Consider the following 14,824-nt stretch of genomic DNA (forward strand, 5'->3'; position numbering starts at 1 on the left):
AATCATATAGACTGCAACATCACAGATGTTATGATTCTTACAGCCCAGGCACACTTGAATATATCCTGTGTGATCTAAAAATAGTAAGAGATCTGTCTCCAGGTATCTTGTTAGGTTGATACAAGTCACCTGTTCTTCGGTTTAAACAATGAAGCTGTGATTTTCTCTTTTTATTTTTCTCCCTATCTGACAGAAAGCAATCCCAGATAAGCAGATTAATGTGTGGGATAGCTCATCTTTATTGTTCTGTTGCAGCACTTTCAGCTCTTCAGAGCCAGTTAGACTTGTTATGAGGAGCTAACCGATTGGCTGGTTCTTGAGCTCAGTTTCATAAATTATAGTCCAGCGTATATGAGCATGATTGCTACAGTTGCAGTAATCCAGAGGCCTGTCAGTTCCTGACTTTACGCATGTTTGCTCCTATATGTGTTATAACATTGGCTTGGAATTTCCTGTCTTAAATAGTTTGCTATTGCATCTTCAGGAGTCTGTGAGTAATTTTGACTTTTCAAGTTAATTACATACTATAAACAAGAATGCTTGTAATTAGGAAGTATTGTATTAGCTGCTGATTAACATTTGAGATACTGTACTGTATGAGATCGAATACAATTAACCTTGGGGCTATCAACCTGACAGGGTTAACACAGCATCATGCTATAAATTCCTGTCAGCTATATTTTGAATGAATTCTTTTCAGAAATGTGCCATGCTTTGACCCTCCGTATTCTGTGTGTTTTACTATAAGAATAAGAGGATGCTGTATTTGTGGGTTATTCATGCTGACATTGCACCTAATTAGTGTCAAATCAAAGGCATATGATATATTTTCATTAGAAAAACCTCTTCATGTGGGTTGGACATAGTATGCTAGCTGTGGATGATGAATTATTAGGAGGAATGCACACACATGCCAGCATATAGTTTTGGGGTTTTTTGTTTTTGTTTTTTGTTTTTAGAAAAAGAGAATTTAGATGCTGTTCTCACATACGGTTTTTTAAAATACTGTAAAGTTCAAGGAACTCCAAATTATTTTTAAAATCTGTTTTACTTGAATAATCTATGATTGTCATGTTTATAGCAAGCTAAATTAGAGTTTAGGTATTAAAAAGAAAACAAATCTACTCAACACTGAATTAAAAACCCAGTGGGAAATGCTGTTTGGGATTTGCAGTTTAATCAGATGAAGTTATCACAGTGACTCCCTGATTGGTTTCCTGAGATTGTTGAGTGTTACTTCTGTTGCAGCTGAGGTTTAAAACAATACAGCAGCAGAATGAGACTAGAAAACCACCAAACTGGTGTTCAACTACTCTATAGCAAATGCAGAGTGGTCACATTTATTGCTACAAATCCATCAGTTCATGAAAGGAGTTCACTAAGTAAACTTTCCTCAGTGCTTGCTTTTTGGAAACATCGTTTTATAGTGTGTAATAAAGTTAGCATTTGTGGGTAAATTGCTTGTGTTAGTATGTGCATTACAGTATTTCTGTTAACCCATTTTAAGCCTTTGTTGTTTCTTGTTAACTTTCTTTCTGCAGCTGTACCTTCTCTGACAGATGAATGTAAGTAAGCAATAATTTTTCAATAGCATATTTTCTTCAGACAGCTGACTTGTACTGTACATTTGAAAGGTGTAAAGCTTTTTAGGCTGTGCTGAACATAGTTGTCTGAATACGTATTAAGTTTTGTCTTGATGTCAAAGTTCTGTTAATTATTTCTGTTAGGAAATAAGTCTCATGATTAATGTTCTGTATCTTTTTTTAAAGTAGCCTTCACTTATGACATAAAAATAGGACTACAGTTAAAATGTGTTGCTATATATGTCACAGGAAAAATTTGCTCTGCCAAAAAATTTTATGGTTAAATCTCTTCCTTTTTAAAATGCATTTTTAGCTCTATTACATGCTCAGTATAGAAGTAAGAGGTGAAATGTTTCTTTTATGCTAATGGCCTTATATTTACTGGATATGTTTTATAATACATACAGAAAGTATTCCTGCATTTCCTCAAATGGCTAATTCAACATATACTGTACTACATTCTGGTATAAAGTGTCCATACTGTTGCTGTAACACATTGTACAATGTACGACACATTGTAAGCAAACATAAAGTGCAAGTGAGCACTATAAAATGCAATTTAATACTGCTGTGATATTGTGAAGTGTATTTCTGTCACACATCGGTCATCATATCACTGTTAGTAAACAAACTTAATACTATTAAAAGTTTCATGATACCAGACATAAAAGGCTTTTATTTAGTCAAGGTAAACTTTGAATGAACCACTTGCAACTGCTCCATCTTAAGTGGTCATTTATAGTAAGCAGACTTACCAATAGGCATTGTATTACAATTGTTCAATGTGTAAACTGTGTGTATAAATAATTAATTTGTCTGGGATTATTCACATTTAGGCCTTGCAGGGAAAATGTAGTATAATATATAAACAAATATAGACAAAGGTTGGGAGGGAAAACAGAATATCATAGAAAGTGACGTGCAACCTTGGGCAAGTCACAGCAGGTCAGCAACCCAGCTAGGAGTGGAATTTCTATCTTTTAGGTCATGCTACCTTCTCTCTGTGGAAATTTTTCTGACTAGTAATATGTTTCAATACTTAAGTGTAAGATACTGGAATAATCATTCAGAAAGCCTATGCTGGACCTTGCAGAACTCTTTAAAAACAAAAACAGTATTTAAAATACTGTGAGCAGTGTAGGTACTTAAACTAGCACCCTAGTTGTAATTTAATTTAAAAATAATGGGGTTGGTGGCAGGGGATTTTTTGTAAAGGATCCAAGGTTCTGAAGGCTTATCTTAGCAATAGAGTTAACTGGCGTTATAACTTGTGTGATGCCCTTAACTCATGTCCTGTCTACCCACACAACCTCAATTTGAGTTAGCTCATCTCATCAGAGACTAACATGACCACTTTGAAATGTGGATACAGGCTAGCTCCACTTGAATGCATCTAGAATCCTAGAAAAGTAGGGCTGGAAGGACCTTGAGAGTCCATTTTGTCCATCCCCCCTGCTCTGAAGCAGGATTTAGTATACCTAGACTGTCCCTGACAGGTGTTTTTCTAACTTGTTCTTAAAAACCTCCAAGGATGAGGATTCTACAATTTCCCTAGGTAGCCCATTCCAGTGCTTAACTATCCTTGATCATTAGAAAGCTTTTCCTAATATCCAGCCTAAATCTCCCTTGCTGCAAACTAAGCCAATTACTTCCTGTCCTACCCTCAGTTACTATGGAGAGCAATTGATCACAGTTCTCTTTATTATCTTTTACATATTTGAAGACTGTTACTAGGTCCCCCCTCTTCTCTTCTCAAAACTGAACATGCACAGTTCTTTTAACCTTTCCTCATAGGTCAGGTTTTCTAAACCTTGTATCAATTTTGTTGCTCTCCTCTGGATTCTCTCCAATTTGTCCACATCTTTCCTAAAGTGTGGCACCCAGAACTGGACACAATACTTCAGCTGAGGCTCAGTAGAGCAGAACAATTGCTTCTCGTGTCTTGCATATGACTGTTATTACATCACAGGATTACATTTGCCTTTTTGCAACTTTGTTGACTGATATTCTGTTTGTGATCTGCTATAACCCCCAGATCCTTTTCAGCAGTACTGCTACCTAGCCAGTTATTACTCAGTCCTCTAATGCTAATACTAATTGCTAGTCCTCCAGTGCGTTCCCAAAATTCCCCCGACATGTCCAGAAAGGACAGACAAGTTCTCCCACAATTCACTTGGACAGAATTCGTCAAGTGGCTCAGCTTATTGAAGTGCAAAGAACAATGGGATGTGGCACAGATGAGCGAGTGCAGTGCTAGTGTGGACAGAGCAGCTCAAGTGTTACTTCACAATGTAGCCGCTCTCATTCCAACCAACTTGAGATAAATCTGTGTGAAGACCTATCCTGGAACTCATCTCTTTGACCCACTAAAGACCAAATTTATTATTATTATTATTATTTATTTGGCAACAGCACCTAGGGGCCCATTAGGGATCCAGTCTCCTTTGCGCTATGCACTGTACAACCAGCCAGAGTTGTTGAAACAATTTTTATAGTGCGGGTGCTGATATACATTGAACCAAACTGTAAATAATATATAATGTGTATATAATGGAAACCACTTCAAGCCGGGGGGCACAGCAGCACCCCTAGTTCCAGCAGCTAAGCAACCAGCACAAAAACAGTTCTTGCCCCAGAAAGTTCACAGTCCAAGAACTCATTTATCTTCAGGCCATTCCAAAAGATTTATCTATTTTTCCCAGGCTCTTGGTAAGATTTGGTAGGCAGTGCTGAGAGGACTGGGATGGCTTGCTGAAGTTTCAAATCTTATTAGCTAACTTGATATTTTATGCATTTGTGTTGGTGGGGTACCACTGAGCCCCCCTGAACCACCAGCCTGGGCTCCCTCTCACACTGTGCTGCTGTGACAAGTTGCTAAGATCTCCAAGCTTGCTCTTTCAATCAGCATACACACAGATAGGGACACACCCAGCTGTAGTAACATGCAGACAGGCTTTCTGACTAGCCCCTGCATGGGAAGGCTATACAACGCGGGCGTTTACCAGCTTCTCAGGCAAACCCCCCCTTCTGGAGGGCAAACCCAAAATTATACCATCTTGCATTGCACAGAGAATTGTACAGCGTAAGCTCATAAAATTCGCCCTCTCCCTCAATGTGGAGAGAGATATGCAACAGCCTTCTGCCCCACGTTATGATTTCCCCACACTGGTTTTAGACAAAACAAAAAAAAACATTTGTTTATTAAATACAAAAGATGGATTTTAAGTGATTATAAAGGATAGCAAACAGATCAAAGCAGCTTACCTAGCAAATAAACAAAAATGCAATCTAAGCTTAATATACTAAAGAGATTGGATATGAGTAGCAAATTCTCATTCTAATTGTTGATTTAGGCAGTTTGCAGAGATTCTTGAGGGCAAGCTGCACTTGCTTGCAGCTTAAAATCCCAGGTATTCCTTTCATAAGCTAGAAATCCCTCTAGCCTGGGTTAAGCTCTCCTCCCCCAGTCCAGCCCTCCTTCCTCAGGAGTCTCTTTGGGCGGGGAGTCTGTGAAGAACCCTGATGTCACTCCCCTGCTTTAATAGCTTTTGTATATGACGGGAACCCTTTGTCTCCAGGCTTAGTGCCCACACCTTTCAGTGGAAAAACACTGGTATTCCAAGATGGAGTCCAGTACCAGGTCATTTGGTCACATGTCCCTGTAGGATCACAGCAGCCATAACTCAGCTGTTTGTAGCATCCTCAGGAAGGCTCCCCGGTGGGAGATTAGCTTCTTCCAAGACCTATTGTTCTCCCTAATGGCCCTTCCCAGCCAGCCATCTAGTCCGATTGCATTTTGCCTAGTGGGCATTCCCCAGGTGTAAACACATTAGTAATAGATGCATAGACAATATTCCTAACTTCAGAATACCAAAATAATACATGCATACAAATAGGATAATCATATTCAGTGAATGATAACTTTTTTTCAATGATCTCTTACATAAAATACATCATAGTTATGCCATAATTATATCTTATAATGTTACGATGAAGAATATGGGGCATAATGCCACAGTTGGTCTTGATATAAATAAGTTGTATAAATAAGTAAATCTTTTAAATACAGTATTGACTTGTGCGTAGAGCTTTAGGCATTTATTTACATTTGAAAAAATGGACCCAAATTGCTCTCCCTGGAGTGAAACTTTAGGGGCTGACATTATGCTAGTAATTACCTGTGTGAGCTGGACTGTCAGTTCTACTGAGAAAATTTATATCAAAACTATGAAACATGTTTTGGAGAGTTTAAGTAAATATTTTTAATCACAGAAAGCTCTATTTTTATGTTACAATACTCTAGAATATGGGCTACAGCTGTGTCCTACTTTTATCCGTTACAATCTTCTCATGGGCAGCTACAGTAAGATTTGTGCAGCCAGTAGAAATACCTCTGATGTGTGTGGGAGGTGTGTGCGTGAGCGTATGCCAATTTTGCTGTTCACCCCACAAATATAGAAGTCAGGAAATCAGGTTTGTTTGTCTTTTGTGAAGTACACCCACCTCATTCACTGCACACAACTTCCTTACATATGTACCTTTTGGAAGGTCCTTCGGGCAAACAGCTGAGGGAAAGGCACACACTATCTGCTTAGTAATGCATTTATTACATGTCTTTGCTTCTGCTAGCAATTCATATCAGCTCTGGGAATTAAATACAGGGCATAGCGAGTAGAGGATTTGACAGCATCTTCTGTTGCTGTTGCCATGGAATATTATTTGAATGTTGATAGTAAGGGACTGTAAAATAATATACAATCCCTGATGTATGAATGAACATCCTCTGGTACAGCATCATTTATCATACTGTGTAAACATGCTCTGGTGAGACAGAAGTACCTACCAATATGACCAACCCATTATGTCATCTTATATATATATGAAAGATTGCAATATATAAACATTCTTTTAATAGCTGATAATGGGTACTCTAAAGTTCAAAAGGAAAAGTGGAATTTCACTAAGTCTTAAATGTGCTGTACTTCCTTTGTTTTTCTTCTTGCTTGTAATTTGTTCTCTATTTACACATCAAAATTATCCACCAACAGTATAACACATTGAGAACTGGATAAACAAGTCCAGGTCAGTCAGAAATCCTTTCGCTTATTCTTTTTTTTAAATGGGAGGTGTTTTGGCTTAGCTATAAGCTTCTTAAATTAAAACTGCAATATTGACTTAAGGGAAAAATATGACAGACTATGTACATACACACACATCTTGATACTGTAAGTCATTGACTCTTCATGTGACTGTCATTAAAGGGTCTTGCACAAGCTACTAAGTTTCATCTGTGAGTGCCCTAAATGTTTGGAATCTGCAGTAAATTGAGTATGTCTGTTCCTTCAGGTATAGTATTCATAGAATACATAAGTCAAGAAAAGACTGTGGAGGGGGAGAAATTGAATTTGTCTCATCGCAGGATAATAGGGGTAACAGAATACAGATGCAAAAGTACTTTTCAAAATGCCTAAGATGATATATGTGCATTGGAGAGCAGGTTGCCCAATAACTTGCCTCACAACGGCAATTCCGTCCCTAGAGCTGGGCCTGGCTCTCTGCCCCAGGTATTGGGTCCTGGTGCATGGGGTTGCAGTGCCACTCAGTTTTGGCCTGGTTCCCCCTCCAGCACGCTGGGGATGGAGCAGCAGGGACTAGTTTGAATGAGAGTGGTGTTGCAACCTGGCGCACAGGATCACACCATTGCTCAATACCTGTGCCGAACCTGAGTGGCACCGCAGCCCTGTGGGGGTTCTGTTTGTGTGTGCTGTGTGTTTAGGGGCCACCTGAAGGTAAGTTGGATATTTGGAGTGGGGAAGGAGGCAGTTCTATGGCCTGCTGTGGGAAGGTATTTGGATAGAACAAGTCTTGGGACCTGTAAGGTGGCTGAATTGTGTGGAGTGTAAACAGGGCTAGGAAAAGTGGAAACCTGTTTTTTCAGGTTGACAGGAACCCAGAACTTCAGGGGTACAAGCCCACTGATTAGATTTTGCTGAATCATTCAAACAATAGGCAATAGGTTTTCTAAAAATTTACTTAAAATGCCATAGAATCATAGGTTTAGAAGGGACCACAAGGGTCATCTAGTCTAACCCTTTGCCAAGATGCAGGATTTGTTGTGTCTAAAAACCAGCCAAGACAGATGGCTCTCCAGCCTCCTTTTGAAAACCTCCAGTGAAGGAACTTCCACAACCTCCCTAGGCAGTCTGTTCCATTGTACTACTGTTCTTACACTTAGGATGTTTTTCCTGAGGTTTAATCTAAACATGCTATGATGTAATTTGAACCATTGCCCCTGTCCTGCCCTTTGTCGCAAGAGAGAACAACTTTTCTCCACCTTTTTTTATGGCAACCTTTCAAGTATTTGAAGACCACTATCATATCCCCCCTTAATCTCCTCTTTTCCAGTTCCTTCAGCCTTTGCTCCTATGACTTTCATTCCATCCCTTTGATCATATTTGTTGCTTGCCTCTGGATCCTTTCCAGTTTCTCTACATCCTTTCTATACATTGGTGACCAAAATTGGACATGGTACTCCAGCTGAGGCCTAATCAGAGCCACGTAGACTGGGGTACTATCACCTCCTGTGAGTTGCATGCTTATGTCTCTGTTAGTGCAACCTAAAATTGCATTTGCTTTTTATTTATTTATTTATTTTTCAACAGAATCACATTGCTGATTCATGTTGAGGTCGTGATCCACCACAGCTCCCAAATCCTTCTCAGCAGTGCTACTACCAAGCCAGTTATTTCCTATTCTGTATTTGTGCATTTGGTTTTTCTTCCCTAAGTCTAGCACCTTACATTTGTCTTCATTGAATTTCATTTTGTTGTCTGTAGCCCTGTTCTCCAATTTATCAAGATCCCTCTGAATTTTAGCTCTATCCTCCAAAGTGTTGGCAATCCCCCCTAGCTTTGTGTCATCCACAAATTTAATTAGTATGCTCTCTACTCCTACATCCAGGTCATTAATAAAGACGTTAAACAACATTGAACCCAGAAAAGATCCTTATGGAACCCCACTTGAGATCTCCCTCCAATCTGACATCATTCCATTAATAGTTACTCTTTGTTTGTGGTTGTTTAACTAATTCTGTATCCACTTAATGGTAGTTCTGTCGAGCCTGCATTTTTCCAGCTTACTTATCAGAATGTCATGTCAGACTGTCAAAAGCCTTGCTGAAGGCCAGGTATATTACATCCACTGCATTCTCCCTATCCACCAAACCAGTTACTCAGTCAAAGAAGGAAATCAAGGTGGTTTGGCACAATTTGTTCTTGGTAAATCCATGCTGGCTGTTAGTGATTAACTCTTATCCTCCAGGTATTCCCAAATTGAATGTTTTATACATTGCTCTAGTATCTTTCCAGGCATCAAAGTCAGGCAACTGATCTATAGCTCCCTGGCTCCTCCTCCCCCCCCCCCTTTTAAAGATGGACACTATGTTAGCCTTTCTCCAGTCTTCCAGGACCTCTTCTGTCATCCATGAGTTTGTACATATTAGTGCCAGTGGCTCCAAGATTTCTTCAGCTAATTCCTTCAGTACCCTCAGGTGAATAGCATCAGGTCCCACTGATCGGAATTCATTTCAATTGGTCAGAAGATCTGACATGTTCTGAACTTATCCTGTCATTTAAGTTGGAAAGAGCTTTTAGGTAGATTATCTATTTCAGCTCTTTGTATTACAGTATGAGGGAGTGCTCTTAAATTATTTCTAATTGATGATGGCTGATTCCACACTCCCCCATGGTGGTTTTTCTTTGGATCAGGCCGCTGTTCTATTTACTCCAAACAGTTGTGCTACAGTTTAAGCTCTTTGGACTGGTCATTGCTTAAAAAAAATCAATATTCAACAGTAAATAGAATGATATCTGAGAGCAGTTATTTTCTTTTAATAGCATAGGGGTGTGCTGCTGTAAGAACTATTGACAAATGTTGACTTTTTAATGGTGACAATTGCTATTATTTGTTTGGTTCTCACTAACTGATAGTAGTTTCCCTTTAGTAGTTTCTGTCCTGAATATGTGTCTGAGGAAGTGGGAATTCACCCACAAAAGCTTATGCTCTAATACGTCTGTTAGTCTATAAGGTGCCACAGGACTCTTTGTTGCTTTTTACAGATCCAGACTAACATGGCTACCCCTCTGACACTATCCTGAATATGATCACTTTGGTTAATCTTTCCTCATATATATTTTTCACATCTTGCTCATTTTGTCTGTCTTTTCTGAAAGTGTGGGCCAAAACTTAGTGCAGTACTCCAAATGGGCACAACACAGTACTGTTTAGAGTACAATAACTAATAATGGTATCTGTTGTCTTGCATGTGATACTTCTATTGATATCCCCCAAAATAGTATCTTACCATGGAAGTAAAAGAAACATTTTGGAGATGCATGTAAAATTGTTTTGAATAAGACTTCTTTGTTCTCTTGATAGGAAAATCTGCCTTTTTAATAGCTGTAACAGTTAGCTGCCTCTTGAGTGCCCCCTCGTGGCTCTGCAGTGCCCTGCCTCAATTTCTCTTCTTGGGATCTTCAGAGACTAACGAAATGGTCACAAGTCCAGTAAAACCACTCCTTTTTGGAGTCTGTTTTATTAATGTTGTTCAAACTAAACACACAGAAGTATCTGCCGCACTCACCCCAGTCTTAAGTTAGGCACAGCTCCTGCTCCCTGAGATACTGATTGTTTCTGCTCTCTGAGCAGCTGGAGAGGATGCAAGACATGGCCTGCCTTTTCTGCCTTCTTCCCAAAAGGAGAACAGAATTTCCAGGTAGGGCTTTCTAGTCAGCCATTACTCCCTGGGCTTCCCATGTGGAGTCTCATAGAATCATAGAATATCAGGGTTGGAAGGGACCTCAGGAGGTCATATAGTCCAACCTCCTGCTCAAAGCAGGACCAATTCCCAACTAAATCATCCCAGCCAGGGTTTTGTCAAGCCTGACCTTAAAAACCTCCAAGGAAGGAGATTCTACCACCCCCCCTAGATAACCCATTCCAGTGCTTCACCACCCTCCTAGTGAAAAAGTTTTTCCTAATATCTAACCTAAACCTCCCCAACTGCAACTTGAGACCATTACTCCTTGTTCTGTCATCAGGTACCATTGAGAACAGTCTAGATCCAGGGACTACTGCAGGAGACTTTCTCTTCTTTGGGTCTTCTCTATGTTCTCCCCCAGCAGACCCAGGGTTCTGCTCCTTGACTATCTACAAGCTTCTGTTTTTCTGTCCACCTCGTCCCACCTCAGTTGAATCATATGATAGTCTGTCAGGGTTCTTAATTCATTCTCTGCACCTGGGGAGGCAAATCTGCTGTCACAGATGGGCCAAGATCTATTTCCCTTTAAAAGGATCAGCCACCCTATGACAATATCCAAAAAAGAAGAGAAGGCATAACTTTGTCCACCTATTTTATGTCTTTTTATAATACAGGGATGTGCCAAGGAGGGAGCTGATCTTAAATCCATGTGAGATCTGGGCACTAAATTGAAATGTAGCCTGTCTAAAAAGCTAAAATGGGTTCTCATGTAGCAATGTTCTCACTAACTTCCTGCCAGCCAGTATGCATTTTTCCTCTGTTGGTTAATGCATCAAGTTTTATAGAGGGGAAAAATCCATGTCTTCAATGCATACATATCCCTGTTTTCCATGCCTCCTCCTACGGAGCATCCCAACATACCATTACTGCAGTGAAAAGTATCCAGAGCATATGTGCTGGCCATCACACAGAAGAGCTTCACAATACAAATCATGTGCTTTAAACCTCCTATTAAAATTTAAAGTAAAGCTTAGATTTTTAATCCTTTTCACCTTTCGCAGTCTGTCTACTGTACACAGCATGAAAACCCAACTCACACTGAGGTCTGAACATCTGTGGCTCATCCATTTTAACAGATGGCCAGATCTGTAATGTTCCAGACAGTTATACCACAATGTGGTGTTTGGCACAAGCATATGTTGTGCATCTACCTATCCTTGACCACTTAAAAAGATTGCCCCTACTCCAGCTTTTTGGTGTATGAAATTCCTCATTGTGTGCTGTCCCTGGGGCTTGAGGTATAGAGGCTCTTTTATGTGCCACTGTTATCTCCATATGGAGAATAATTATGGTGGAAAGGGGAAGTAGCAAATTATTGCTTCAGTTGTTTATAAATGATCTATCAATGTATAGAAAATAGTGTGTGTGTGTGTGTGTGTGTTTAATACTAAACAAGACAATGATTAGTTGAGAGTTGAAAAACAGGTATCAATATTCTGTGTATTTTAACTAGAATGAATGGATACATGATACTTACCTATGAACCCCTCATTAATTTTGGGATGTTTTACATAAATCCAGCAAATTGTTCGCAAAAATCTGTCCCTTTTCATCCGTTCACTAAATTCATTTTGGATTAAGACAACCCCCCATGATAGCACAACAGAGCATGAGAACATTAAATCCAGACATAAGTAACTTCCTAAAGTCCTATCATAGAACATAACAGTAAGATCCTTCTTGAGCACATTCAAAATCATGGGCCCTATACTGTGGGAATACTGATGTATAGTATGACACTGGAGGACTGGCATAGTTCCAAAATACCAAAAAAGAGACAACTTTGGCTTTCTTGTTCGTCTTTCTTAGAAGAATTTTTCCATATAGGAGAAGTACTTGAAATAAGGCATTTAAAAACAGAACAAAAACAAGTCCTAGGAAATAGATGCATCAAAGCAATGAATTTAAAGAGCCTTTTCATCTCCAAGTTAGCATGCTTTTAAATCTGATTTAGGTCAATAGTGAACAAACGTTATCATATTAAAGCAACTGGAAGAATTGTTGGTTTTGGCCCATTTCCTTATAGGCAGTTACCTGGAGCTGTTGACATAGAAGATTGCCCGTGTCCTCAAAGTACCATCATAATTATTGTGAAATACACTCTGGCTGGAACTCTGAGAAGCCACTGACGAATAGACACGAAAATTACTTCCTCACTTTGAAATGGCATGCAGGAACTTGAAATGGTGTTCTGTGGCTAGAGGGTTTCATTCTCCTGTGGCTAGAGGGTTGTTCATACTCCTGAAAGGAGCTAGAAACTTTTGCTCAGCCCCTGCAGTCCTAGCAGGGACCATGCTTGGTTGCTCTGTGGGGATGATGCATGTGCATGTAGAAGCTGAGAGGGAACGGCACATGCTCAATGTATATGGAATCTTTAGAGACGTTAACTGCCAAACCCTAACAAGTTGCTAGTGAGCATGTCCCTGACACCAGGGTAACCCTCCCTGCCAAATAAGTCCCTGCTACAAAGCATGCAGAAATTAGAACTTCTCAACAAAATAGTTGTACAACTTATTTTTAGTATGAACAAACTTGATTCTCAGGAATGGATGAACTGTGTTAGCTGGAATGTCCCAAAACAATTTGGCATGAGGCAAACCCCTGGCATGGGAAATTTCAGTCCAAATAGTTAGTCCGGCAAAGTTATAAGCAATGGAAAACAGGGTCTTATGACAGAAAGTGTTGCTAAACCTTGGCTAATCGGCATAGCTGGTAATGATGCATAAATTACTAGTTGACATGTCCAAGTCAGATTTGGTGCCCTTTTAGCTCATTTACAACTTTATAAGATTGTAGTTATTGAAAATGAATACATTTATTTTCAACACTGATTTTAACTGACCTTAAAAAAGCTAACTAAACAAAACACCACTCTTCTCAGTGGTGACAATGGATTTTGCTATTCAGTTTTCACTTTTTAATTAATAAAGCTAGGATTGACATATGGCACATATTGTGTAGCCTGATTATTATGGAAACCAGGTTTAATATTAGTTGATATGTGCTCTGGCCCTTTGTCACTACACTTCCAATAGAGATCTGGTAAATAATCCCAACTAAACATGAAAAGTTGCATCTCTGAATTAGGATGTAATTTTGCTGCTTCTGTCTTCTGAAATGTTATATGGACATAAAAAAAGAAAATAATTGATTCAAAGTGAAACCTTGTTTTCACAGGAAACAGATTATTGTGAGGAAATGGCAAATTGACGCAAGTGAGGATTGACTAATTTGAAGAACACAGCAGAAAAATTCAAAGTTCACTTCCAAAATTAAATATTTTGTGGCCTCATGATTTTTTCATCAGCAGTTGGACTTTGTACGTTCAGCTGTCATTAGCAATGGGTTCAAAAGTGTTGCTGAATTGATAATGAAGAGAATGGAAAATATGTATTGTAAAGTTTTACACTGCCACTCATTACTGCAGTGTCTGAGAGTCTACCATCTAAAACAGATAGCAATAGCAAGGCTTGTAGTGGACTTCATTATCAGAGGGGTAGCCGTGTTAGTCTGTATCTACAAAAACAATGAGGAGTCTGGTGGCACCTTAAAGACTAACAGATTTATTTGGGCATAAGCTTTCGTGGGTAAAAAACCCACAACGATACCCAGTTCCATACCCATACCTGGCAGGGCTGCTGACAGAGGTCCACAAAAGGGGCAGCGACGTTAAAGCGCTGTCATGGCAATGCTTTAAAATCAGCTGGGTATTGTCCAGTATTGGCGGCCACTTTTTATCGGTATGCCGTACCGGTTTACTTTATCAAGGGACTGGGAGTGGCTGGCTCACTACAAAAGCAAGTTTCCCTCTCTTGGTATTGACACCTCCTCATCAAATTATTGGGAGTGGACCACATCCACACTGACTGAATTGGCCTTGTCAACACTGGTTCTCCACTTGTAAGATAACTCCCTTCTCTTCATGTGCCAGTATATTTATGCCTGTATCTGTAATTTTCACTCCATGCATCTGAAGAAGTGGGTTTTTACCCACGAAAGCTTATGCCCAAATAAATCTGTTAGTCTTTAAGGTGCCACCAGACTCCTCGTTGTTTTAGGGGACTTCATTTAGTCTCTGGTATTTTTTCTGTTTCCGGATTTAAAATTTTGCTTGGGGTAATAATTCTGGTTCTTAATGTTTTTAATTTACCTTTACAATATGCCCATTAAGGTTGATTTGTAATTTGTTTTTTTTCCCCTTTGGTTAGAAGGGGTGTTAAATGTTGAGTGTCTCATTCTTTTGGTGGAAAGATTTTTTCCAAGATGATTACCTCATCTAGGCCATTTGTCAAGCCAGTGCAGGATTCCTCCTTACTGCATTTTCCAAAGTGATTCGTTCAGTACAGTGTGTGTGTTAAAGCACTTTTGTGATGTATTTATTTGTAAGGAAGTGGTAAAAATGTGTTAAGATAAACAAGGAAAT

The 14,824-nt window shown here is 39.4% G+C and overlaps 1 protein-coding gene across 4 annotated transcripts in view; it reads left to right on the top strand.

Annotated features, from left to right (window-relative positions):
- Positions 1 to 387: 387 nt before the first annotated feature.
- The window catches only part of PDE4D (phosphodiesterase 4D), a 1,107,352-nt gene continuing 1,092,915 nt past the window's right edge, over positions 388 to 14,824 (top strand). For 3 of the 4 annotated variants that reach the window (XM_054031502.1, XM_054031511.1, XM_054031510.1), the window contains exons 1-2: positions 388 to 490; positions 1,542 to 1,565. The gene's annotated coding sequence lies outside the window, so the exon portion shown is untranslated. The remainder of the gene's footprint in view (positions 491 to 1,541; positions 1,566 to 14,824) is intronic. The other variant, XM_054031504.1, reaches the window with a different exon arrangement.

This window comes from Malaclemys terrapin, chromosome 6, assembly GCF_027887155.1.
Source record: "Malaclemys terrapin pileata isolate rMalTer1 chromosome 6, rMalTer1.hap1, whole genome shotgun sequence".
Lineage (NCBI taxonomy): Eukaryota > Metazoa > Chordata > Testudines > Emydidae > Malaclemys > Malaclemys terrapin.